The following is a 26,303-nucleotide window of genomic DNA, read 5'->3' on the forward strand; positions in this document are numbered from 1 at the left end:
ATTCATATTACATATAGAGAGCACAAATTTTTATATTTCTGGTTGTACACAAAGTAGAGTCACATCCTTTGTGTTTTCATACATGTACTTAGGGTAATGATGACCATCGCATTCCACCCCATGCTTCCTCCCTGCCCCTCCCTCCCCTTTTCCCCTTTGCTCTATCTAGAGTTCATTTGATCCTCCCATCTTCCCCCAGGCCTGCAGCATAGTATGTATGAATCAGCATCCTTAAATCAGAGAAATCATTTGGCATTTGGTTTGAGGGGATTGGCTAATTTCACTTAGCATTATATTCTCCAGCTCCATCCGTTTATGTGCAGATGCCATGATTTTATTCTCTTTCAATGCTGAATAGTATTCCATTATATGTATATATAGCACATTTTCTTTATCTATCATCTACTGAAGGGCATCTAGGTTGGTTCCACAGTGTAGTTATTGTGAATTGTGCTGCTATAAACTTTGATGTGGCCAACCCTTTTTCTTATTTTCTTCTTTTGTAGCAATGATTCTTTCTTTTCTTCCTCCTCATATTTCCCAACTAATAGTAACAATTGTAGTACAGGAAGAAGGTTCTTTTCTGGTCATGCATTTTTCTCTGTTATGAATTTCTCCTAGGTTTAAACGGTATGATTACCTTTGAATTTCCATAATACGGGAGTAATTTAATTCCTTATTTAAAGCAATATATTTAATTGTATGCATATTTTATCCATTCCTAAAGTTACATTTTATTTACTGAAAATGTTCTGACTTTCTTTGACTTGTCTTTTCTTTTTATACAAATTTGTCCTTTAGTACTTATTGGGCACAAATACTCACTCACTGAGTAATATATATATTATGTTCCTAAAGTTCTTTTTTCACCCAAAAGTTAGGGAATTGGCATAGCTAATTACCATTGAAAGAAAGAGTAAGTGCTGATGAAGCTAAAAACAGAAAAACTTGTTGTAAATCTGTTTAGGGGATATGCAACCTCAGAATTTCTCCCCCGTTTTACCCAGATGCCACTGTTTCTATCAAAATCATAGAGTACTAAATGTTTAGTATCTAAAACTGGTCTATTGGACCAGAGGCCCTGCACCTACTAGAATAAAAAGTAGGCCAAATTATCCATCATGTTGGCTTAAGAACGGACTTTCTCAGTAAGATTCCTAAAGCAGAAGAAACAAAATCAAGAATCAATAAATAGGATGGCATCAAACTAAGAACCCTCTTCACAGCAAAGGAAACAATAAAGTATGTGAGCAGAGAGGCTACAGGATGGGAGGAAATCTTTACAGCCTACACCTCAGGTAGAGCATTAATTTCCAGGATATACAAAGAACTCAAAAAATTTAACACCAAAAAATAAATAACCCAATCAATAAATGGAAAAGGGAACTGAACAGACACTTCACAGAAGAAGAAATATAAATGGCCAAAAAATATATGAAAAAACAAGTTCAATATCAATAGCAATTAGGGAAATGCAAATTAAAACTACACTGAGATTCTATCTCACCCTAGTCAGAATAGCAATTATCAAGAATGCAAGTAATAATAAATGCTCTTGAGGATGTGGGGAAAAGGTTTACTCATGCATTGCTGTGGGACTGCAAATTGTTACAACCACTCTGGAAAGCAATATGGAGATTCCTTAGAAAACTTGGAATGGATCCACTATTTGACCCAGTTATCCCCCTCCTCCACTTATACCCAAAGGACTAAAATAAGCATACTACAGTGATGCAGCCACATCAATATTTATAGAAGCTCACTTCACAATAGATAAGCTATGAAACCAACCTAGGTACACTTCAACAGATGATAAAGAAAATATGGTATATATACACAATAGAATATTACTCAGCCATAATGAAATATGGCATTTGCCAATAAATGGATGGAACTGGAGAATATCATGCTAAGTGAAATAAGACAGTTCTACCTGACATGTGGATGCTAACCCATAACAAAAGAGGCTAGGGAGTGAAGGAATATAAATTCATTGGATTAGACAAAGGAGATTGAAGGGAAGGAAGGGGGATGGGAATAGGAAAGTCAGTAGAATGAATTGGACATAACTTTACTCTGCTCATATATGAATACACAACCAGTGTAACTCCATATCATGTACAACCACAAGAATGGGATGAAATTGGAATGTGCCACTCTTTTTGTATGTATAATATGTCAAAATACACCCTACTGTCATGATTATGTAAAAACAACAAATAAAACATAAATGAATAAATAGAACAATAAATAAATAAAACTGGCCTATTAGCTTTGCGTCACTATGACCCGAGTATCCAAGAAGAACAACTTAGAGGAGGGAAAGTTTATTTGGGCTCACTGTTCAGAAGTTCCATCCCTGGTTGGCTGAATCCCTTGCTCTGGGCCCAAGGTGAGGCAGCACATGGTGGCAGAAGGGCATGGTTGAGAAACCTGTCAGGACATGGTATCTGGGAAGCAAAGAGTGCGAAAGGAACGAGAGGGGACTGTAGGAAAGATGAAACTTTCCAGGGCACACTCCCAGTGACCTGACTCTTTCAGCCACACCCCAACTGCCTGCAGTAACCCAGTCCTGAAAGATTGAAAACCAAGTTGACCTGATCAGGGTACAGCTCTCATGCCCCAATCATTTCACTCCAGGCAGACCTGCATTAATAAGGAGCTCCGGGGGACACCTGATATCCAAACCTGATATCCAAACCTGATATCCAAACCATAACAACTGGCTGGGAAGAGAGAGATTCCCTGGACTGGAGGATATAAGTCATGACTGAGTGTGGGGCCTTCCATACCAGAATTAACCAATGTTTGTGCGACTATTAAGACCTCCCCTCTTTCCCCCATTGGCTAGTATCTAGGTATACATGTTCAGGCAAAAAACTAGAAGAATCTGGTCATCCCCCAGAGAAGGGGGAACAAAGACCTTAACATCAGTAGTTCCCTAATAAAAGAGGTCAGTCAGATCATCTACCAGGATGACTAGAATCCATCCACCCCTCCCCAGACACAAAACTACTCAGCCCCTCTTAAATATGAGCAGGCAGCCAAAGATAGTAGATATTTACAGAACTCTCTTACTATGAGGCACAGAGACCACAGCAAACGGAAATGTGCCTTACAGGAAATAGGGATTATCAAGAAAGAAAAAATTTTTTGAGAAAAATTGTAATTAATATCCCTAGAATAAATAAGGTATTGTATCCATGAAACAAGAAGAGCTTACTGTATGAAGGGAACACACTCGGAATACAAGAAACCTGAGAAATAAAAAGAAAGCAAAATAAAATCTCAGAAGTAAGGTTAGAAGATAGAGTTGAAGAAATATCTAAAAAGAAAAAAAGAAGAAGGAGAGGGAGAAGAAGAAGAAAGAGGAGGAGAGGAAGGGGGAGGAGGAGGAAAAGAAGAAAAAAAAGCGCCTTGTGGAACACTCCAGGATGTTGAACAACTGAGTAATAGGACCACAAAGAGAAAATAAAGGAGCGAGGTTCATTCAAAATGTAAGAAAACTTCCTAAAGGAAAAACATGAATTTTTAAATTGAAAGGATATTCAAAATATTCCAAATTGAGTGGACAGTCTCACCAATATAGGTATCACAAAATATAATCCTTTAGGATAAAGAGAAATTTCTACAACTGTTTTTTTTTTAACTAAAAAAAAAAGGTAAGTTTTTCTAGAGAAGACCAAAAAGAAATAAAGTGACTTGTCAAAACTAATACAGAAACCTAGCCAACAATAGAAAATCCTTTAGGATTGTAGGAACAATTGCTTCCAAGCCTGGGTTATATATCTAAACATACCACTAACTCAGTGTGAGAGGAGAATACACACATTTTGAGATCTGAGATCTCAACAAATTTACTCTCTATACAGTCTTCCCCACAATCTGCCAAACTGAAGGAGACCATATAAAGATAGGAAGACACAGGCTATAAGAAATGAGAATTCTAGAAAACTCCCTGGGATGAGGATGGGAGATGCCAGGATAACAGCTCTGCCACAGGCTTACAGAGGAACTAGCCCAGAAGGAGGACCTCAGGTCTCAGGAGAGCTCAGGAAAACAATGAGGATAAGAGCTCAGGTTCAAAGCCAGCCTCAGCAAAAGCAAGGCACTAAGCAGTTCAGTTAGACCCTGCTCTAAATAAAGTACAAAATAAGGCTGGGATGTGGTTCAGTGGTCCAGGGTCCCTGACTTCAATCTCGTTACCCACCGCATCTCCCCACCACCACCCCCCAAGAAAAGAATATCCAGATTGTTCAGATGTATTGGAAGGAGAATTGTTCAACTTGGGAAGAAGTCTAGGTTGGAGGATCCCTCAGTACTTAGGAAACTAAGCAAACAACTAATATGACTGCTAGAAACACCAGAGAAAACAGACATGTTGTGAGGAGAAAAATTATTGGACACAATATTCTTTAGATGTTGATGGCATTTACCCAGCCACAACCACACAAACACAAGATGTTGATTTAACCAAAGTTAGAAGGACTCTGTCCTGAGAGGGTAATGGACACAGTATGTCAAGGGGAATGAAATCCTTATTCTTCATGGTGGGAAGGCAACAACATACAGTACTATGATAGTCAAGTTCTATGCAGGGGAAGAACCAATGAATTCGACTGGAAAGTGCTTTTCTAGCAAAAAACAAAAAACTTATGAAATCTACTTGATTCTAATTTATATGAGTATCTAGATTTGAATAAAGTAAAGAGTGAACTAAAAAGTGATTTCAAAGGCTGGGGTTGTGGCTCAGTGGTAAAGCACTTGCCTAGCAAATATGAGGCTCTGGGTTTGATCCTCAGCACCACATAAAAATAAATAAATAAAATAAAGGCATTGTGTCCATCTCCAACTAAAAATATTTTTTTAAAGTTATTTTAGTGTAATAGTCCTCTCTAATCTTCACTTTTTAAGTTTGTGATCAATTCTTTTAACACCTACTACGTGAAAATATACCGATGGGCCCAATCAAGGAAGAGATTGTTGTCCACAAAGTTCCAGTCAGTCCTCCTGAGATCTAAAACTAGAGAAAAACAGACCTTTCAAATACCTGTTAGAATATGGACTTTCATAGTTTTTCCTGTGAAATTTAATAGGAGTGACTATATAATGAGACCCCATTCCTAGTACTGACCACCAAACCCAAATCTGACCAGAATAATTTATTTGCTTGGATTTGTGTGAAAGGATAAAAGCTACTGTCTGGTAGACCCCACATGGATTCTGCTATATTCTGTCTTTGTCATGGACACACACTCTTAGCCAAGATGTTTACTGGTTAGATAACTAAAACCAATAGCATGTTCTTCCATTCTGTAGGATGTCTACCAGAATAGATGAACCTGGTCCTGCTAATAGCATTAAGTACTTCCAAGACATACGGGAGGGAGGACCCTAAGATTTTGACTTTGGTTTTTTTTTTTTTTTTTTCAGGTATAGTAAAAGATTTTAAACCTATCTGTATAAATACACATGTGAAAAATTGGGAAAAAATGCAAATATGTTTAATATTTAGAGACATATCATTATACTCCACATAAGTAATAGTATACACAATTTGCTATTGTGTGGCTATTTTATGTAAATTATTTGATAGAGTTTTTTAAAACAGTTTCCCCAGAGATGTAATAATCCTGTTAAGAGATTTAACTTGCCTCAAATTACTATCAACAGATCAACCAGAGAGCCAAATATAATTTTGTTATAATATTCTGTCTATTCATAGACAAATGTTACAGTTACACAGTCAGGACTTAGACTCTACCTCCTTTGGATGAAAACATAAAATTATGAGCAAATCATTTAGCTACAAAATGACAAGATCTTCCAAGTTTCATAGGTCTTAGCCACTAGTCAGCTCCAATGAGGAGCACTGTTACTTACTGAGAATTTATTATGCCCAAGACACTACACAGAGGGTTTTACAATGTCTTCTCTAATTTCCACAACTCTGTCAGGGTAAGCATATTAGGCAAAATGGTGGCCAAAAATGCCCTCACTCTAATCCCCAGAACTGAAACCTAGAACCACGTGCCTCCCAGCCAAGACTCTTTCAGTTGCAACAGTAGCTGGCATTTATTGAACACTAACAAAGCAGAAGGCAGGCTCTGGTCTGTGCCCTCTAGTGTGACATCTTGTGTAGTCCTTACTGCAACCTATGAAGCAGGAGGTGAGGGCCTTCATTTCTCAGAGGAGGAAATTGAGGCTGAAAGTGGCAAAGGCAGGATTTAAAACTGCTGTTTTATCTGCTTGAAGCACATAGTTAACGTGGAAATGCCACGTTGAGCAAAGATTCTAAATAACAGCCCTAAATACCAAATGATGCGTTTGCTCTCTCCTTTTTGTTAGTGTGGTTCAGTTTTCCCGAGGAATTTTGTACATACCTGAAATCTTTCTATAAAAAGAAATTGTGCAACTCCCAAGTGACTGTCGTGTCTGTATTTTGTTAGCTGGGCTCATTAACATACCTTTACCTTAAATGACAGTCTCCTTAGGTTAAATTTGTTCAAAGTGGATTGCTGTCACTACTTGGCTCTAGTCAGGGCGAGATGTGTTGCCTTGACCCTCTGGTTCCCTCTGACATCCTCCGTGGAGACACAACCCAAGACGTTTAAAAGGCTGTGCCCCTGTTTTCTGTCACTCTCATACACAGTCTCGATCATATCATACAAACATCACTTATCACGCAAGTTAAACAGATTTAAATTTAAGCAAAATTGAGTGTCACCACGTGCGGGTATGCCAGGTCTGTATAATTCTTTTGAGGTTTTTGGAAACATGAACCAAGCCATTTACGCTTCATAGGAACAGATTATATCATTTGAAATCCTCAATAAAAATGCAGTCTCATATTCTACAGATGGGTGTCATTTAATTATAATATGTATTTAACATGCAAAGGGCTACATTAATTCCACACTGTGGCTGAGATTTTAATTGCACTCAAGTTAGGAAATTCTGAGTTAATGTTCCCCTGGCATCTCTCATTCAGCCTCTTAGAACAGATGTATTGTGATCTGAAGAGGATTTCAATATGTTTTCACATGCTGTACATGTAGAAATGCCTTTGAGATATGAGGGTGGCAGGCATCAGGAAAACAGAGTGTTAATCCCAGAGGGCACACTGCAGCCTGGGGCTCCCTTTCATGGCTCTTCATTTGGCCAAGTGGCCTCAGCTAAATTCCTGCTGCAGTGGTGCTGCTTCTCGTCCTCCAGATCAGATACCACAGAAGGTGGTTGTGGGGCTCCTATTTCTGTTTTAGCTTGGGAGAAAGGAGATACCCATATAAAGTGCTCATAACTTTGAACCACTCAAACATTTTTTTAAAAAATGAATGCTTTTGGGCATTGTAGAGTCTACATGTACTTAATAAACACCAATTGACCAGCAACCCAACCAGCAGCCTCACTTAAGTACCATTGTCATATAAACTAGAAAATACATTCCCTGGTAGCACACAGGAATTCTGAACTCTTAGGAACTTCTCCACAGATGGGAGACAGCACAGGGCAAAAGGAGTGCCAGCCCACAGGGGTGCTTCTGACAAGTGAGGCCAGGACTAAGAGGAAAGTGACACAGTACTAGAGGTGGAGGGCCCCAGAGCCACGGGACAACTGCAGGGCCAAGCATTTGGGGAAAAGACTGATTTTATATTTAAATTGGTGCACTGTAATCCATGATATTAAAGTGTCAAAAAGGAAAGAGATGAGAAGTCCCATGACAGGAGCAAGGAAGATTAAATTGGCACAGAGCAAGAAAGGATAGTACTCCTTCATTCTTCCTGTTCAGCCTGCTCTATGCCAAGGACAGTGTTAGGCTCGGGGACTGCAGGGTGAACCACAGACACATGGCCCTGGCCACTTTGGGGCTTGTCACCTAAGGGGCCATTATCTACATAAGACATGAGTTAAATCAATGCAGAAATTCTTGTTTTATTTTTAACACAGTTACCTAGGAAATACTGAAGGTTGTGGCATGAAGAAGAAAGGGGTAGTTTATCTTGAGAGGATGAATATTAAGAATGTTAAGTATAGAAGTGGGAACTTGTCTTATATATTTTATGAGAATGTTTTTATTATGTATGTATGCCCTTGTGAAATCTTTTTAATTAAAATCTGAAAGACTAATAAGAGGTAATATATGAGAAAGAACTTCAAGTTCTTAGGAAAATAGGCAGCGTATAAATCTTTGGGGAGAAAAATAAATCCCAAACCCTCTTAGAAAAATGAGGAAAAGAACCAGTCATAGAATTCAGACCTCCTGGCTCCTCATCTAGTTCTTTATACCATACCTTTTTATACTAAAAAAAGAAAAGAAAAAGAAATGGGAAAGCCAGCTAAGTTGAAGGGCCAACCATATTTTTCTCTCAGGTTTTTAAACATAGTTTTCTGTCTGGTAGAGAAAATGACTACCACCAGGAGACTCCAATTTCTGAACCACCTTCTCCAGATCCACCTTCCTTTTCTTCCTCTACTAAGTTCTCCTTAGACCTTAAAATGATTCCCTGATTACTTCTGCAACTTTAAGAAATGTCTTCCAAATGAAGAACCCACAGAGAAGCTGAGAAGAAAACCTCAGTCTTAACTGCAGTCCTTTGTAAGTCACCGAGGTCCTAACCCCAGAGAAATGAAGTGTCTGAGGCCCAGGCATGACTGGCTTAATTCTGCAGGAGGAGAGAAGGGCTTAGGACCTTGGCAAAAGGAGAAAAACTTAATCATCAGGGTTAATGTTTAAGACTCAACTAGGGAGACATTGATTTCTCTATATTGTCATGGAAAACTAATAGGACTTAAGAGTTGTTGGGTTTTTAAAAATGTTCTTAGCTTATATCTGAATCCTTACATCGGACGGATGGACAGATGGATGGATGGATTTTTATGAAGATTTGTTTTGCCTGCTATCTTTGATCTTTATCAAATAAATTAGATAATTTATAAAGAGGCAGATTTTCTTAAGGCAGGATGTTTGCAAGAACTAATGGAAAACAAACCACTTTTAAAGGACTGATTGCTTCCTTAAAAGTGCTCATTTCCATGTGAAATGTATGCCTTCTTGCAGAGTCAGTATGGAGTACCCCAGGCAGTTGGAAAGAGACAATTCATTAGTGGTTAGTGTACACACTCCATGAAGGACATTAATTCACAAAATGAAAAACTAATTGAGTGTCTAGCTGGCTCTTTATCACCGGTGGCAGTCTGCACTGTCTCTGTCCTTTGTGTTTACTGAGCCGATGGGACTGTGGTCAAGCCTGCTTATCACAGCCTCATCTCAAATGAGTTTGCATCACTTTCAGAGCTTCAGTGGGCATTCCTGCTCTCCTCCTTGAAACCACAATCCAGGGTGCCCCGGGAAAATTTGAGGTTATTGTGTCCATTTTTAAATTTTGTTCCCTTTCTCTTTGACTTCCTAAGGTGTCAAGGTCTAGATGCAGAACCTTCCTGGCCTTCCATTTGTACCTTATGCTGTAGTCATCCGTGGACTGTTCCTCACAGCCACTTTCTGAGCTCATGAGAAGCTAACATCTTTATTCCCGTTTTACACATGAAAAACCTGAAGCCTGAAAGGTATCTATACTTAGCCAGTGATAGAGTTGGGATCCTGATCTGAGAGCCGTTCATTTTTATTACATCTCCTTTTAGAGTTTACCCTACTTCCCCTTCTCTTCCTCACATGTTGTACTTTCCATTCTCTCAGCATCCCTCACGTTAGATGATGAGCCCATACACTAGTCTCACGATTTCCATGTCCTAAGGTGATGGATACTTTTGCAAATCCTTTATCAGTAGTTCACAGCAAGTTGGATTTCCCCACACAGTCTGTTTGGGGACTCTTGGACCCATCACAGATGAGCACAGAGCTGGCACACGACATGAAGGTGAGCCTTTGGTGCGCTATCAGGCAAACTAAAGCACAGAATGACTTGGTGGTCATTTTGTTGTCCTCAGCTGCTGCAGAATGTGGCAGTGCTGGGCACAGAAACAACGTGGAACAGATCTGCCAATGAGTCAAGTGGAGAGTATGCCATTAGTAGAAAGCCGAACCACTCTCTCCTGCTTGTTTCTGTCTTCTTTAGGAAGGAAACTATTCTCCAGATAAAAGAACAGGACAAGTCATGGTATATAACAGTTGTGAGGAAAGTACCAGATGGCACCTGGCTTCTTTAAAGTAGAGCTCAAATGGATCAAAACTGAAGATCTTATGAACATTTAGTGAAGTTGAAAAGTTGTGGATTTCGTAAAAGATGACTAAACACCAGATTATCGCAAATATTTCTATTCTCAAAACAATAAAAGAAGAAATTCTAGAAACTACAGACTATGCAGCCTCAAGTTAGACCATGAGCCCTAAAATCATTGTGATTGTTAGCACACAGAAAACAAGGGAACCTGGTGTGTTGGTGCATACCTATAATCCCAGTGACCTGGGGGCTGAGGCAGGAAGATTGCAAGGTCGAGGCCAGCCTCAGCAAATTTAGCAAGGTCCCATGCAAGTAGCAAGTCTCAGTCTCAAAATAAAAAATGTAAAAAGGGATGGGGACATGACTCAGTGGTTGAATGCCCCTGGGTTGAATCCCTAGTACAAAAAAAAAAAAAAGAATGGAATGAATGTCAAGAGCCAATAATAGGGGTTAACCAGAGGGAAAGTATCAAAAGAGGCCAACGACCACAGAAAGAGATTAGTTGAAAAAGACAATGTGTATCCTTATGATTAGTGAAATATATGTATATATTCATATATATTTTTATCATTGGTGATCAGAGACCAAGACTTGCCACATTCTCAATATTTATGTTTAACAAAAACAGAATGGATTGGCACCATAACAGACTGGTAGACTAATGGTAGAGAATAGATGACACAGAGACTAACCCATAAAACTACAATTATCTTATATTAGACAAAGGTGCCGAAAACATGCATTGGAGAAAAGATAGCCTATTCAACAAATGGTGCTTAGAAAACTGGAAATCCATATGCAATAAAATGAAATTAAACCCCTATCTCTCACTAGGCACAAAACTTAACTCAAAATGGATCAAGGACCTAGAAATTAGACCAGAGACTCTGCTTCTAATAGAAGAAAAAGTAGGCCCTAATCTTAATCATGTGGGATTAGGCCCCTACTTCCTTAATGAGACTAATATAGTGCAAAAATTGAAACCAAGAATCAATAAATGGGATGGATTCAAACTAAAAAGTTTCTTCTCAGCAAAAGAAACAATCTGTGAAGTGAACAGAGAAACCTACATCTTAGGAGCAAATTTTTACCCCTCACACATCAGTTAGAGCTCTAATCTCTAGAGTATTTAAAGAACTCAAAGAGCAAAACACCAAAAAAACAAATAATCCAATTAATAAGTGGTCCAAGGACCTGAACAGACACTTCTCAGAAGATGATATATAATCAATCAACAAATATATGAAAAAATGCTCATCATCTCTAGCAATTAGAGAAATGCAAATCAAAACTACTCTAAGATTTCATCTCACTGCAGTCAGAATGGCAGTTATTAAGAACACAAACAACAATAAGTGTTGGTGAGGATATGAGGCAAAGGGCACACTCATACATTGCTGGTGGGACTGCAAATTGGTGCAGCCAATTTGGAAAGCAGTATGGAGATTCCTTGGAAACGTGGGAATGGAACCACCATTTGACCCAGCTATCCCTCTCCTCAGTCTATACCCAAAGGACTTAAAAACAGCATACTACAGTGACATAGCCACATCAATGTTTATAGCAGCACAATTTACAATAGCTAAAACTGTGGAACCAACCTAGATGCCTTTCAGTAGATGAATGGATAAAAAAAAATGTGGCATATATATACAATGGAATATTACTCAGCAATAAAAGAGAATAAAATCATGGCATTTGCAGGTAAATGGATGGCATTGAAGAAGATAATGCTAAGTGAAGTTAGTCAATCCAACCCCCAAAAAAATGCGGAATGTTATCTCTTATATAAGTAGCCTGACTCATAGTGGGATAGGGAGGGGGAGCATGGGAAGAATAGATGAACTCTAGATAGGGCAGAGGGTTGAGATGGGAAGGGAGAGGGCAGGGGGTTAGCAAGGATGGTGGAATGTGATGGACATCACTATCCAAAGTATGTGGAAGACACAAATTGGTGTGAACATACTTTATATACAACTAGAGATATGAAAAATTGTGCTCTATATGTATAATAAGAATTGTAATGCATTCTGCTGTCGTGTATTTTTTAAAAAATCAGTAAAGAATTTAAAATATTTATATTTAATATTCAAATATATTTTAATGTGTTTTTAAATTAACATTTGCATCCTATCAAACCAAATCTACTTAGTCAATCTACCAGAGGAAGATGCAAAAATTTAAGAGTCCAGGCTGAGCTTCCCTAAACGAATAATCCAAAATCTCAAATGATAGGTAACATTTCATGCAGCTTCAGATTTTGGAATATATGTGATTTGGGGTTTTCAGAATAGGGATGCTCAACTAGTAAAGTATATGCAAATATTCTAGAATCCATTAAAGATCCGAAATCTGAAACACTTCTGGTACCAAGTCTTTTGGATAAGAGATATGCAACCAATGTTCATTCTTTCAAAGTGAGGATTCTACACAATGGGCCTGAGAACAAGAACTAAGCTCTTCTTCCTCAATAAGTGATTCTTGATTAATTTATGCCTTTAAATTAGCTGCAAAAAGACAGATGGTCTAAAACTGTGGAGCTCAGAAGCTGTGACACAATGTGTTCATGAACAAGGTGTCTGTTTGGAAGGTACAGTCAGTATTAATCTGAGCTTTCATAGAATGATTGAAAGCAACTCAAAATTGAGTGACCTTACTAAGAAATCTGTTTTGTAAGGTCTATGTCTCTTATGTATTAACATGCAATAATCATATAGGGCACAGTCACAGTGTGACATTTCAGCAAGTGTATATACAAAGCATGTACTGATCAAATTGAGATAACTAGCATTTCCATCTCCTTGTCATTTATTTATATTTGGAGCATCAAGCTCTTCTCTTCCAACTCTTCATAAAATATACACGAGGTTATTAAGAACTATGGTCACCCCACTGTGGTATAGAACACTAGAATTTATTCCTTCTAAACTGAAAGAGAACATTTGGCACTTGTCTGGCTTATTTCACTTAATATAATGCCCTCCAGTTTTATCCATTTTACAACAAATGACAAAATTTCCTTCTCTATGGCTGAATAATATTCCACTGTGTATATATATGTATATCAAATTGTTTTAAAAAATCTATTCAACCAGTATGGAAGTTGCTCAAAAAACTAGAAACAGATCTTCCACATGATACAGCCATCTTACTTCTGGGTATATATTCAAAGGAAATGAAATCAACATTTTCATGTGCATGTTTATTGCAGCACTATTCACAAAACCAAGATATGGGATTGACCTAGGTCCCAGTTAAGGTTTATTTAGAAAATATTATAACATGGCACAATTTTCTGAAAAATTAGAAAGCAAAATTGTTCTGTAAAATATTTTCTGAAGGGAAAGCTCAAATCTGCTTTGAAAGGGAATCTTGGAATGTGTTATCAAAAACCAGCAATTTGTAATCTGTTCTGTAGTAAATACAAAAAATAAGACACTAGAGATCATATAACTAAATAATAAAGAAAAAGGAGAAAGCTGGTCACTTATTCCTAATGAATATTATTTATATAGATTTTCCTGGAACTCATCCTTGGCCTGTAGGAGTTGTGCTCTAATTTAAATGTTCGACTTTCAATTCTAGTTGGCTGGAATGCAGTGGAAATGTGTTTGTTTGTAACCAGATCCTTCCTTTTCAACAGCAATGGTTTGTAAAGACCTTTAGAAAAAGAAAAAACAGCAGCAGCAAAACCCTTTCTTTCAGCAGAATTTTATGGGCAAATTTTAATTAGGTAACAAATAAATATGGAGCATCCCTGATTAAGGTGGGGAAGAGCAAGATTGAGAGAATGGAGGTTAGGGACTCTGAGCACCTTCTGCAAACCCTTGCCTTGGGGTTTACCACCTTCCATTAAAGAGTGGTTGTTGGTGACTCTTCATGCCACTCCTCCTCTCCAAATGTTCTCTGAGACTCCAGATGCCATAGTTCAGAACTCTCTCCTGGGCGGAAGGTTGTATTCACTCATCAAGGCTCAGTCAAGAACACAGAAACCAGTTAAAATGTTTAACTGGTAAGAAGAAATCGAATACGGGGAATTAGATGCTTTAAAATTGCTGAAAGGGCTTAGAAAACAGTTGGAAGGAAGCAAAAAGCAAGGAAAGTTGCTGCTGGCTTTCAGGAAAATCAGGAAGTGCAACCCTGGGTTTCGCCTACCTGCAGTGAGAAAGCAGCTGTTTGCAGGCGCTCTTGGGAAGCTGCAGCAAGCCTCTCATTTGCCAGCTGCCTGCACATCTTTCTGCTACTACAAGTGGAGATGATGCTTCCTTTTTTTATTTTTTTGCCTTTCACATCTTTGGGGAGCACCACCCAGTGGCAGGATCTAAATCCTGCTGGACAAATGTTGGAGAATGTCCTCATGCTTCCAACAGAGCAGCTGGGGAGGGTACCATGGTGATGGCAGGTAAGGACACAAAGGTAATTCCCACTTCACTTCCTACAGTAGATTTAGTCTAGGGTAATATGAAGGGGAACGTATTTCCAAGAAAGCAAATAACATAACAAGACACCTGTGTAGTAAACAGATAAGCACATTACCCAAGTAATCCTGATTCAGCTGTTTTAAGCCTTAATAGAAGGCCTGATTTGTCAGTGTCTTTATGTGCATATTAAACTAATTTATAACCCAATTTTAGTCTCTTCAGGTAAAAATAACTCAGTTTCTGTCATTTCATGTCAAAAGTGTGTATGTGACCATAATGGCTATTAGGTTAATAATCATCACCCCCTTATCGTACCATGCAGAACCACACCCATGTGTATTCTTTTTCTTCTTTCCTCATCACACCTTTGGTAGAAGAGAAGTAAACTGTGGTCATGATGTAAATGCTGATTCAAAATAAATATAAGCTCAACCTTTCAGGTCCTATGTGAGTGAGATGGACCGATCTCTCAAACATGTGAAGAGTTTTAAAGCATTGTTGAATATTCTTTTGAATTCCTAAAATAACTCCTAACTTCTGTTTGCTAAACAAAGGAAATCTCTACACATCCTTTCTTTGGCAAGCTTGACCCTTCCAAGGAATGAGAATGACCTTCAAAATAATGTAAGGAACACCCTTTTTATTTCTTCCAGAGCCACTTCTGAGTGTCATTCCTTTCTGTCCCCAGACTGCCACTAACCTCATGCCTGAGTGAAATGCCATCTCTACTCCTAAGTTGGCAACTCCAGAGAAAGTTGCTCTTCCCTTTCATGGATGAAAAGATAAATTTTAGGCCAATTCCTATTTTTTCCTGCATGTCTACTGGTTTCAACATTGCTTGACTTCTATCTTGGTCTCGTATTTCTGTAACTCCTTATTTTAAGTTCAAAGTCGTGGTTTTACCCGGTGTAAATGTCTTAAGTGTGTCTACATATCATTTTCTTTCTGACCATCAACCATGTAAACAACTAAGTCCACAGCTCTCAGGTTTTTCAGAGAGTTTTTGGTGAGTAAGAAGTCGATCTCGGAACCTCACTCTTCCAGGTTCCCATCAGGACATTCACATACTAGCTTAGATTCACTGAGCGCTTACTATGTGCTTAGCGTGTATTTGATTAAAAATACATGCTAAAAATACACACTAAGCACATAGTAAGCGCTCAGTGAATCTAAGCTGAAATAGAAGCTGAAAATATTGTCATTTGATTCACAAGCTGAACAATTTTCCCAAGGTTATTCAATTAGTAAGTGGTTGAAGTGGAACATAACCACTGCTTTCTGGGCCATTCTAAAAATAAAAATAGTCAATCAAAAAAGAAAATGTTTTTGTTGTAGATGAAAGAATTCGGTTCATAGTTAATATGAGAACACTCACTTCCTTTTACGTAGATAAAGTTATTTAGATTTTGAGGCAATATCCTGAAATTGTGTAATCAGCTGATAGATACAATGATAATTCTCTATGAGGGATATAAACACAGATTAGGAATATTTTTTCTTTTTAGGGAAGTTGATTCTGGAAGCATCTATATGAGCTGTTAATTATTCGAGGGAGGGCTGGGAATGTGGCTTATACCACTCATAAGGTGGTAGCGCGCTCACCTGGCATGCATGCTGCCCGGGTTCAATTCTCAGCACCACATACCAACAAAGATGTTGTGTCCGCCAAGAACTAAAAAAAAATAAATATTAAAAACTCTCTCTCTCTCTCTCTCTCTCTCTCTCTCTCTCTCTCTCTCTCTCTCTGTCTCTCCTCTCTCACTCTCTCTTTTAAAAAAAATTATTCGAGGGATTATATGGCAAAACTTGAATGTGTGAACAGTGTTCATGTGTTACTAAGATATAAAGACAGAAATATGGCCGTGAATTACTAACCTTCACAAGGCATTAGTCAATATGTGTATGGTACCAGCACATCAATTTAACCTATACAGGTTAAATATCTTACACAAGAGATTAAAGGGGAAGCATTCATCCATTATCTTTCCCACATATGGGAGAAGGCCTTATTTGTCCTCACTGAGGAAAAATTATCTTAGCAAGATTTATACCTGAAGATTCTATACTGTGTGTCAGTAAGTTGATTCTCTGTGTATTTTCTTTCTTCCAACATTCTTCAAAGGAGCCCTTCCAAATACATAGTCATGTGCCTGGTGAAAGGGACAGTTCATTCTTCCAGATAAACCAGTTGTCTCTACATTGTCTATGTAACAATAGTACTGAGCAGCCAAGCATCTGGGATTCTGTTTCCATGTAGTAAAACTCTATGTGTATTGTACACTTTTTTCAATTCTTTATATATTTTCTTATTTGACCATCAGAATCCTGTGAGTAGGTATAGTAATCCTTTTTGGCAATGAAGAATCTGTTACAAAGAAGCTCATAAAAATAGTATATGAGAAAATCAGAATTTGAACTTGGGTCTGTCTACCTCCGAAGAGCATTTTCTCATTCACTGTACTTGGTACTTTCTGGTTCCAGAAACATTATATGCTGGAGATCAAAGATAAGAATGAGGTTGTGTCTGCTGTCAGTCCAGAAGGTAATGATCATTTCTCAACCCAGGCCCAAATTTATGAGTGATGCAGCTGCCTGAAAAGGAAACCCCTGAAAAAGGCAACTGGAAAACAATGAAATGTTAGTCTCCCAGCCGGGACTCTCAGTTCACTCTGGTTCCGCCACTGAGGAGTGCTTCCCCATTGTGACACTTCCTTGCTGGCCATCTTGGGAAACATGCTTTATTGCTGTTTGACTCCATTATAGTTCAACTTTACCATTCATAAATGAACCTACTGTTTTTCATTTACCCATCGAATAAACCATCCCATTTGAACATGTAGATAAATGTTTTCTTCCTGCTATTTAATATTTTTGCCTCAAAAATTATCTTAAAACTAAAATCCATGTCATTTATTCAACTAAAGTCTGATTGTGTGTTTAACAGTCTAAGACGATCCCCGACATGGGGTGTTGCAGAGGTATGAAGGGCTCACAAAGCCATGGACAGGGCAGCACTCTTCAGCAGGACAGGAACCACTCATTAAGCTCCCCCACACTCCTTTCCACATCTGTCAGAGCTGCATTGGCCACACCACAGTCCTTTTCAGTAGATGATGAGGTTTCTATCAAGCCTCCGGGAGGATTATTTGGAATAAAGGGGGAAAAAATCAATCTTACTATTTCTCCCTGGGACTAAAAGAGACTGAGGTCTGCCCTGTCAATCACAAGACACGTAAAGCACATGTTGGGGCTGGTTTGCACTGTATGTAGATAGGACCCTGAAGCTAAATTCTTGGAGGACCTGGGGCTTGCCCAGACCTGTTACCATCGAGCACTATTTCATGAGTGACTGGATGAGATCGTTTCTCTACAGAGCTGTGCAGAGTGCAGTGTGTTCTGTTGGCTCAGAATTGGTCTCTTATCCCGTGGTAGCCTAAGGGAACAACTATCTGTCTGTAACTTGGCTCTTATTTCTGTTTTGCTTTTCAGAATGGGCCTTACATGATTTGCCTTTGTTCTTTCTATGTAGCTCATATTTGGAATAGTTTTTCTGTTTCAGATGCTCATACCCTTTTTGGAGCTTCAGTTTATTACCCTGAAATGGAATTCTGTTCTAGGTTAGTGAACTATTTGGAAGACCTTAGGGTAAAAGTACTGTGAGGTATAATTTGTAAAATGGGGAGAAAAACAGTTTGATTTGTCCTTAAATGTTAAATTCAGCAAAGATTATTGGCAGTCTGCTGAGTGTAAGCAGGAGCTGTATAGTATGACAGAGGCCAGGAAGAACAAGTTATATATGTTGCCATGAGTCTTATAGCCTGTGAGAGATACTATAGGTGGAAAAAAAGTACAAAGTAAAATGTTCCAAGTCGACAGAAGAGAGGCAGAGCATTACTAGAGGTCCAAGTGTGGCCCTTGGCTCTGCAGCAGGCATAGCACCAAGTGTCCCATTCCCACTTTTGTGCACGCAATAAGTTGTGTGTATTGGGAAACTGAGGCTTAGAATTGTTAAGGACTTTGTTCTAGAGGTAATAAAAAGTGAATACATTATATTTTCTGGGAAGTAGCACAAAGGAGTATGGCTTCCTAGAGATGAAAATTACTCCTAAGTGGTATCCTTTAAATCAATGCAACTTTGTATAAGAGCCTGGTATTTGGTCTTTTTGGAGGGAAGGTGGGGATTATAGTAATACATGGTTAGATAAATATTATTAAATATCTGAGACATTAAGCTGGGCAGTGAGTGGGACAGGCATATCCTTTCTTCCCCAAAGGGTAATATGTGACAGTTCAGAGGAGGCAAGCTATGGAATGCTTAGAAGCCATATTGCCCATAGTCTTATAACCAGTAGTGATGAGAGATGTAATACACGGTCATTTAAATAACAGATAGTACCACAGAAGAGCAAGTTGATCTCTACCTCCTATACCCATGTATGAAGTGTTCCCTTCATACTTAGGTTGCACCTATTTTTAGCATAAATATATTATTAGTTAAGCAACTAAACTGTAGGAAAGCAAATAGAAATAATATAGCTTCCCCTGGTCTTCCAGTTCTCAAAACTTATTTATTTTTTTTCTTCCTGGTAATGAATTTTCCTACTCTTTCCCACTCTCCTTTTTAAAAAGTACCTTCCATTTGCCCCTCTTCCTTATCAGAGGGGACAAAGAAGAGCTCCCCTCCCAGCAGTGCCAAGGCTGGTAGTTCTTGTGCACAGTTCTTTGATGCAGAAGAAATCAGAGGTTGGGAGTTGTGTCTCACATAGTAGGCTCTCTCTGCAGAAACAGTCATATACTTGTGTATGTGTGTATAGAGTGTAATCTGAGTGATGGGTAATGTTTCCCCATCATTTAGAAATCAGAATCCTTGTTAAGAACCTGCATGTTGGTTTTCAAAATCAATTAACATTGCTGGTTCAGTAGTTATTCTCTGGGGATGGAAGAACCACTGCTTCTGAAATAGGAAGTAAAATGAAGAGACTTCACAAACTTATTTCTTAGATCCCATCCTCATGTAGAAACAAACAAAAACCTCAAAACTAGATTACAGATGGTTTGGAAGGTAAGAAAGAGCAATTAAACAAATGAATTGATAATAGTAACAGAAGCTGAGATCTGTTGGGAGTATTGGAAAATGTGTCTGGGGAAAGTTAGGAAGAAAATTTAGCTTAGAGTAATTAAAGAGGAAAGGACATCTCTATCCTAACTCAAATTAGATGTTAATAAGACGGGAGATACTTCAGTGAAGACCACCTGTCCTTTCCAGAAGTCAGTAGGCGGCTTCACATATAGGTAAAAAATTTATTTAAAAAGCATTTATTAACTTCCTACAGTGTACCAGAGTGGGAGAAGATGCCTGCTGTACCTTTGAAAATAATTCAAGCGAATGAATAAAAAGTAAAGCTAGTGGTATAAAGAAATGAGGAAGACTAAGGGTAGAGTTAGGTGGCACTAAAGTTGCAGCTTGGAGCTGTGGTATTATAATGTCTGACACTTTCACACCCTCCCTCAGTGCTGAGCTTGCTAGTCACATATCCTGTAGGCATTTAGGGAGAGAAAAGAAGCTAGGTGGAGGGACTGCTGTCACTGTCCCCAATGACTCTGTGAGTCCTATGGATTCTTAATGTCACAGACCTCATCATATTTCTATTTTTAGTTTTTTAAAACAAGGTGCTTAGCCTGGTAACAACATCAAAGGATCTCAAAATCCTTTACAAGACCTAATAACACATTGCCATAGGAGCTAAGAAGATGCTGTTACCACAGTTTTCTAAACAGGAATATGGAAGATTGGAAATTAAATAATTTCATCCCAGGTTAGAGCAAAGATCATTATGTTGGGGTCTATGGCCTCTGTACGAATAGAGGATTCAGAAATAATTATTGCACCCAAATTTGATCTAAAATGTTTCCAGCAAGAAAGTCTCATGAGATCATTCTTCAATGTCTTTTTCTATCTTCCAAAAAGTTCGAATTCACAGGGTTAACCTTTCTTTTTCTGCCATAATAACTATCTTTCCCTTTTCAATTTATCACTTTCGTGACAGCTGATAGCAGGCTAAGCTAATATTGTAACAGTTTTAGAGAATATTGCAGATGCACAAGGACATCCTCATATGAATCAATTAAAGAAGTCACAGTAAGTTGCCATTGAAAGTGTAGCAGCTGCATCCTTGAAAACAGATGCTCTTCTGGGTCTGAATGAATCCAATTTTGACTAATTTTAAGGCCTACACAAATTTCAGTCTGGTTAATATTAGGATATGGAACCACTTGAGACATCTTAATGTCCTCAACTGATTGCTTCTCCATGACAGTTAATATGTTGGTTTTCCTTGAGAGATGCTGGTTCTTTGACATGCCAAGGATTTTGTCAATAGAGAAGAAAGACTCCAAGTCTTGATGCAGCAAGGTGGACTGAGTCTCTGAAATTAAAGAGTCTTCAAAAGGCAACCCCATCTATAGGAAAGTGCTCAGGCTGTAGGGATTAAGCAGAATTGCATGCAGTAAGCATCCTGAATAGCCCAGGAAATCAGTGGTAAGAAATCATCTTCACTCTCTCCCTAGATCAATCCCAGAAAAAACTAAGAAGAAAGTTACAGTTGTAAATGGCAAACTGTTCCTTCTTTTTTTTCTGATCTTTATCAATGTGTTATGTGAATATTTCATCATATTACACTGGTCAATTAAAATCATTAGTTCACTTTAGTTAACAAGGAGTGGATTGAGCCCCCATAGTGCCTCAGAGTTATTCTGCTGGTTTTGAAAATGAAATGTATATTTCTGCACCCTGAAAAAGTTAGCGATCAAGAAGGGAGACATGCTGATAAGCAGATAATGTTAATGAATATGACAATTTTCGTGCTAGAATTGTGTCAGCTGAAAACACTTGGAAGCACCACTGACCTTATCCTGGAAAGAGTGAATAATTTTACAAGAGCATGCAAATGTGTAAGATTATGAAACAGCATGAAATAATTGGGAAATTTGCTTTAAAAGGGTGATAGGTCAGAGAGCCAGTATTGGGGAAGGGATAAGTTAGAAAGGAGACTGGTGAAAAATGTAGTGCTGTAAGGTTGGGGAGAAATAGGAAAGCCAGGAAAGCCTTGATAAGGAGCTTGGACTTGATCATGTGAGAGTAGAAGACACTGATACAGTTTATACAAGGAATTAACATAGTCAAATTTGTGTTTTGGATAACACATATTTTGGATAACTCATACTTAATTACATGCAAAGAGGCAAAGACACCAGTTGGGAGATGATTCCAGTTGTCCATGGAAAAGATAAGGTCTAAACCAACAGAGTGGAAGTAGTATAGAAAAGAGATAACATATATTAAGAAAAGGTTTAGATAATGTTTAATGTTTAGCAAATAAAATTAGCCTTTGCTGGAAATGAGTCAAAGATCCTACTCACATTTAAATTCAGCTTAAATTCCTAGACTGATATATCACTATTAGAAGGGGAATTCAGGATAAAGAACAGATGCCAAAGAAAGATAATGAGTTTAGCTTTGAACGCATTGCATTCGAGATGCCTAAGGGATGCACAGGTACAGAAATTTTGCAAACAGAGACTTAGGAGTCATCCTGTCATAGATAATAGTGCAAATGATGAAAATTGATGAGCTCACCCAGAGCATATTGGGAAATAAGGAGGACCCATATAGGGGGAAATTCCCCCTAAACACCAGTATTTATGGGCAAATGAAAGGGAAGGTCATTCAGTGAAGGAGACTATAAAGGAAATGTCAGAGAAGTCAAAGAACAGCCAAATAAGTCAAAATAAGACAATTTCAAGAAGCAAATGGCCAGTGATGTCACATGTAGCAGAGAGCTTTTAAGAGACTAGGACTGGAAAACACCCCGTTTTGCAATTAGAACATCCTTGATTATTGTGGTAGTCAGTTTTTCTTTAACATGACCAAAATGCCTGACATAACAACTTAAAGGTGGAACATTTAACTTTGGCTCACACTTTCACAGGATTCGGTTCATGGTCAGCCAGCTCCCTTGCTTTGTGCCTAAGATTAGGCCAGATATCACGAAGGAAGGGAGCAGCAGAGGGAAGCTGCTCAGCTCATGGCAGCCAGGAAGCAGAGACAGAAAGAGAGGGGAAGGGGCCAGAGACAAGGTATAGTCCCCAGAGACAAGCCCCCAGTGACCTACTTCCTGCAGCTGTGCCCTACCCGCCTATAGTTTCCACCACTTCCCGGCCGACCATTAAGCTATCAGTGGATTAATCCACCAATGAAGTCAGAGCCCTTAAGATCTAATCACTTCTAATCACTTTCCCCAAACCACCTCTAGACATTGGGGTATTGGGGAACCAAGCCACATAAGCTTTGGGGGGCATTTCAGATCCAAACCCTAACAAGCACTATCAGTAGTTTTTTTTTTTTTTTTTTTTTTTCAGAAAGAGGTAGAGATCAAAATCAGATAATGTGGCACACAGAGCAGTTAATAGAAAGGCGGACTGTGGAGAAAGCCAGTGCTGACAATTCTTTTGAAGTCTTACTATGAGTCTGAGGTTCTCATGAGAGAAGTGAAGGGGAGGGCCTGAGGAGAACAGCCTGAATGTAGAAAGATTAGTGAGAAAGGGAGATGCGGCCAAGCAATGGTGAGAGGACTGGCAAGTGATGTGGAAACCCTTTGTCGAGATTGAAACCCAAAACATCTTATTGGCAAAACTCTGTACTTTGGTTTTCCTGTCAGAAGTTAGTTGTAGAACTGACCCAGGGTTAAATGGAGTTTTAGGGCATTTATGTGAAAGGAGAGGATTCAGGGGAGTTGATAAAAGAGCAGCACAGAGGATCAGCCAAGCTCTCCATGATGAGGACCCACAGAGGGACCTCATCTACCAGGAGAAAATGGGGGGATTACAGAGTTCAAGTTGAACAGCAGAGATAGTGGAAACGAGGTATGAGAGAGCTTGAAAAGGAGGTTTTCATCTCAGAATATGATCCTAGTACTTAAAATTTCAGAGGCAAAAACAAGATTTCACTTGGCAGCAAATTACTGTTTTGTTTCTTTTTGAACTTGCAGTAGTTTTAAGAGGTGTTTGTTTTCCTAATAGAACAAGCAATCTGAAGGTGAGCAGTTGACTAGGCTTGGCCAATGGTTCAGCAATAAGACCTGCACCTTTCTGATTATCGGTCTTTCCCTCTCAGTCAGAAAAATGAAAAGCAGGAGAGAAAGGAGTAGCACCAGCCTCAGTTCTCTCCTCTTATCAAGAAAAACAAAAACCTTCCTAGCCAGGTGCCATGGCATAGGCTTGTAATCCCAGTACTCAGGAGGCAGAGGCAGTAGAAGCACAAGGTCAAGGCCAGCCTGAGCAACTTAATGAGACTCTGTCTCAAAACTTAAAAAATTATTTTTAAAAGGCTGGAAATGTAGTAGAACACTCAAGTGGTGATAGTGGTAGAGGGGTTAATCCCCAGCCCCAAGGATGGGGGTCCTCTTTCTAGAAGTTACAGAAAGCTCTACTTAGATCACTAGCTAGAAGTGACCACATGTCACAGTCTAGCTAGTTATCTAAGTAGAGTTTTCTGTAACTTCTACAAACAGGGATGACAATGGGAATAGTACACTTGCCAGAGGCTAAAGTAGAGTGAGCAAGAGAGAAGGGAATTGGAAATGCCCTGTTGTTTCCCCCAAAAAGAAATGTCTGCTTCAGAGACCAAGGTTCAGCCTCCTCGTATAAACCAATCAATTTAGTACAGGAAGCCATAGTACCTTGCCATGAACAACTAGCTTGAATTCAGTGATTGTAAAAAGACTAATGATATGAATGATCTGATGTCACCCATCCCCAATATTAGAAAAGTTACTCTATGTGCATGTCTTTTAAAAAATCATGTGCTAATATATTCATAACTTAATATATATGGACTATGCTGATGTGAAGATCAATCCCTGAGATAAATATGGAATCATGTAGCTGCTAAAAGGATATGTGCAATTATGTGTGTGTGTGTGTGTGTATGTGTATGTGATGTGTGTGTATATCCACTAATCTCATTTTTTGACTGTAATCTCCCAGATTCTGTCAGCATTGCCTTTTTGTAGCTTTCCATTTGACATTTAAGAACTAGTTAATTATTTTGTGTTGTCTTTATTTGCCATGCTCAGCATTTCTTTGCTCAGTATATTCCTTCTTATTAAGAACCCTTCGTAAATTTCAGTAAGCCCTCAGGAATTCATAAACCAGCTTTTCAATAGAGCTCTGGGCATAATTTTTTGTGTTGCTTTAATAAAATGTTTTATTTTTGCTGTAGATTACAGTCAAATGAAATGTAGTGCCTCTATTCAAAACTGCTCTTACCTTGCTCATTGCAAATCAGTTAATTACCTTGGCAGCTAAACATGCTGTTGACTTACTCCACTTGGATTTTTCTTATATTTGTAGTTTGGCAGTAGTCAATTGCCACATGATGAAATTACATCTTTCTGTTGTAGGAAAGGGAAATGTTTTAGTTTCTACTTAGGTTTTGTTCAGGTTATCTTTGATAGAGTCTGATCAATTAGTATAGCTTTGGACCTCAGACCACAAGTGAAACTGCAGGGTCTGATTTCTGCCTCTTCTTACTGATACTTAGGTAACTAACTCTACATGCCCCAGTTAGTGTCACATCTTAGTGTCACATGACAGAGGAATCCAGGGTTTGAAAGGCTGTCTCATGCCTTGAAATATTACAACAATGTTATTTACAGTTGCTTTTGCCTTGCCTGCCACATGAAACATCGTGAAGGCAGTGATCCTGCCTTATAATCAGACGTGAACAATGTTGACCTAAGAGAGGGGGGATGCAGTGTCTTTCCTATCCAGTTTCCAGCGGGTAGAGTTAGTGAATATCTAGGATGAAACCAAGCCTGGGAATAATTTAAAATCCACATTGCTACATTCCTTCTTCCCTACAGCTCCCTTGAACAATGTTCACTTTTTTGTGTTTTCCATATAATTTTGATTTATTTAGATTTAGAGTCTGGTTCCATGGGAGATAATTTAGCTTTATAAGTTATACATCTGGATTATCTATCCAGGCCCTTGTCTGGACCTGGCCCATTCTAGGAATAGAGACAGCACTGAAGGGCCATGACAGTTCTCACTGTGATAGCCAGAGGGTGGCTCCCTTCCCTGTGAGGTGAAGCTACTGTCCAATTAGTCAGTGATGGCTCACCAGATCCCATGTGTCCTTGGTCCAGGGAGCCCGTCTTCCAAAGGACTTCACATCCTCTGATATAGAAGATTTTCAGAGAGAAAATCAAAAAATTTTGATGGGAATTGAACTTCAAGACAGATGGAATTATTTTGTAAGGAATTTGTAGCTAAAATTCATTTTAATATGATCTGGAGAAATAACAGGATAGAGAATGATAATTGCTTATTTTTCTGAATTATTTCAATATGGTGTAAGTTTTATATGCTATTACATATTTTACCTATATTAATCCATTTAACCCTATAACATAGGTACTATTTTCCCCATTTTACAAAAGAAACTAAGGCAGAGAGAATGTAAGTAATTATGTTTTGGTTATATAAAGAGAGTAGTAGAGACAGGATTCAAAACCAACCTTTGAAGCTCCAGAGAAGTAAGAGAAATTTGCAAAGGATAATTTGAATAATTGCCAGATTATTGTTGGTGATCTTTGAGAAATTGAGAGGAGCTGGAAATACAAGTGAACTTTGGAAATAAATA

General features: G+C 38.5%; 1 protein-coding gene across 2 annotated transcripts in view; it reads left to right on the forward strand.

Annotated features, from left to right (window-relative positions):
* Exoc4 (exocyst complex component 4) overlaps positions 1 to 26,303 on the forward strand; it is a 782,658-nt gene that overhangs the window by 688,646 nt on the left and 67,709 nt on the right. The gene's annotated exons all lie outside the window — the stretch shown is intronic.

The sequence above is a fragment of the Ictidomys tridecemlineatus genome, chromosome 2 (genome assembly GCF_052094955.1).
Source record: "Ictidomys tridecemlineatus isolate mIctTri1 chromosome 2, mIctTri1.hap1, whole genome shotgun sequence".
Taxonomy (NCBI): Eukaryota; Metazoa; Chordata; class Mammalia; order Rodentia; family Sciuridae; genus Ictidomys; species Ictidomys tridecemlineatus.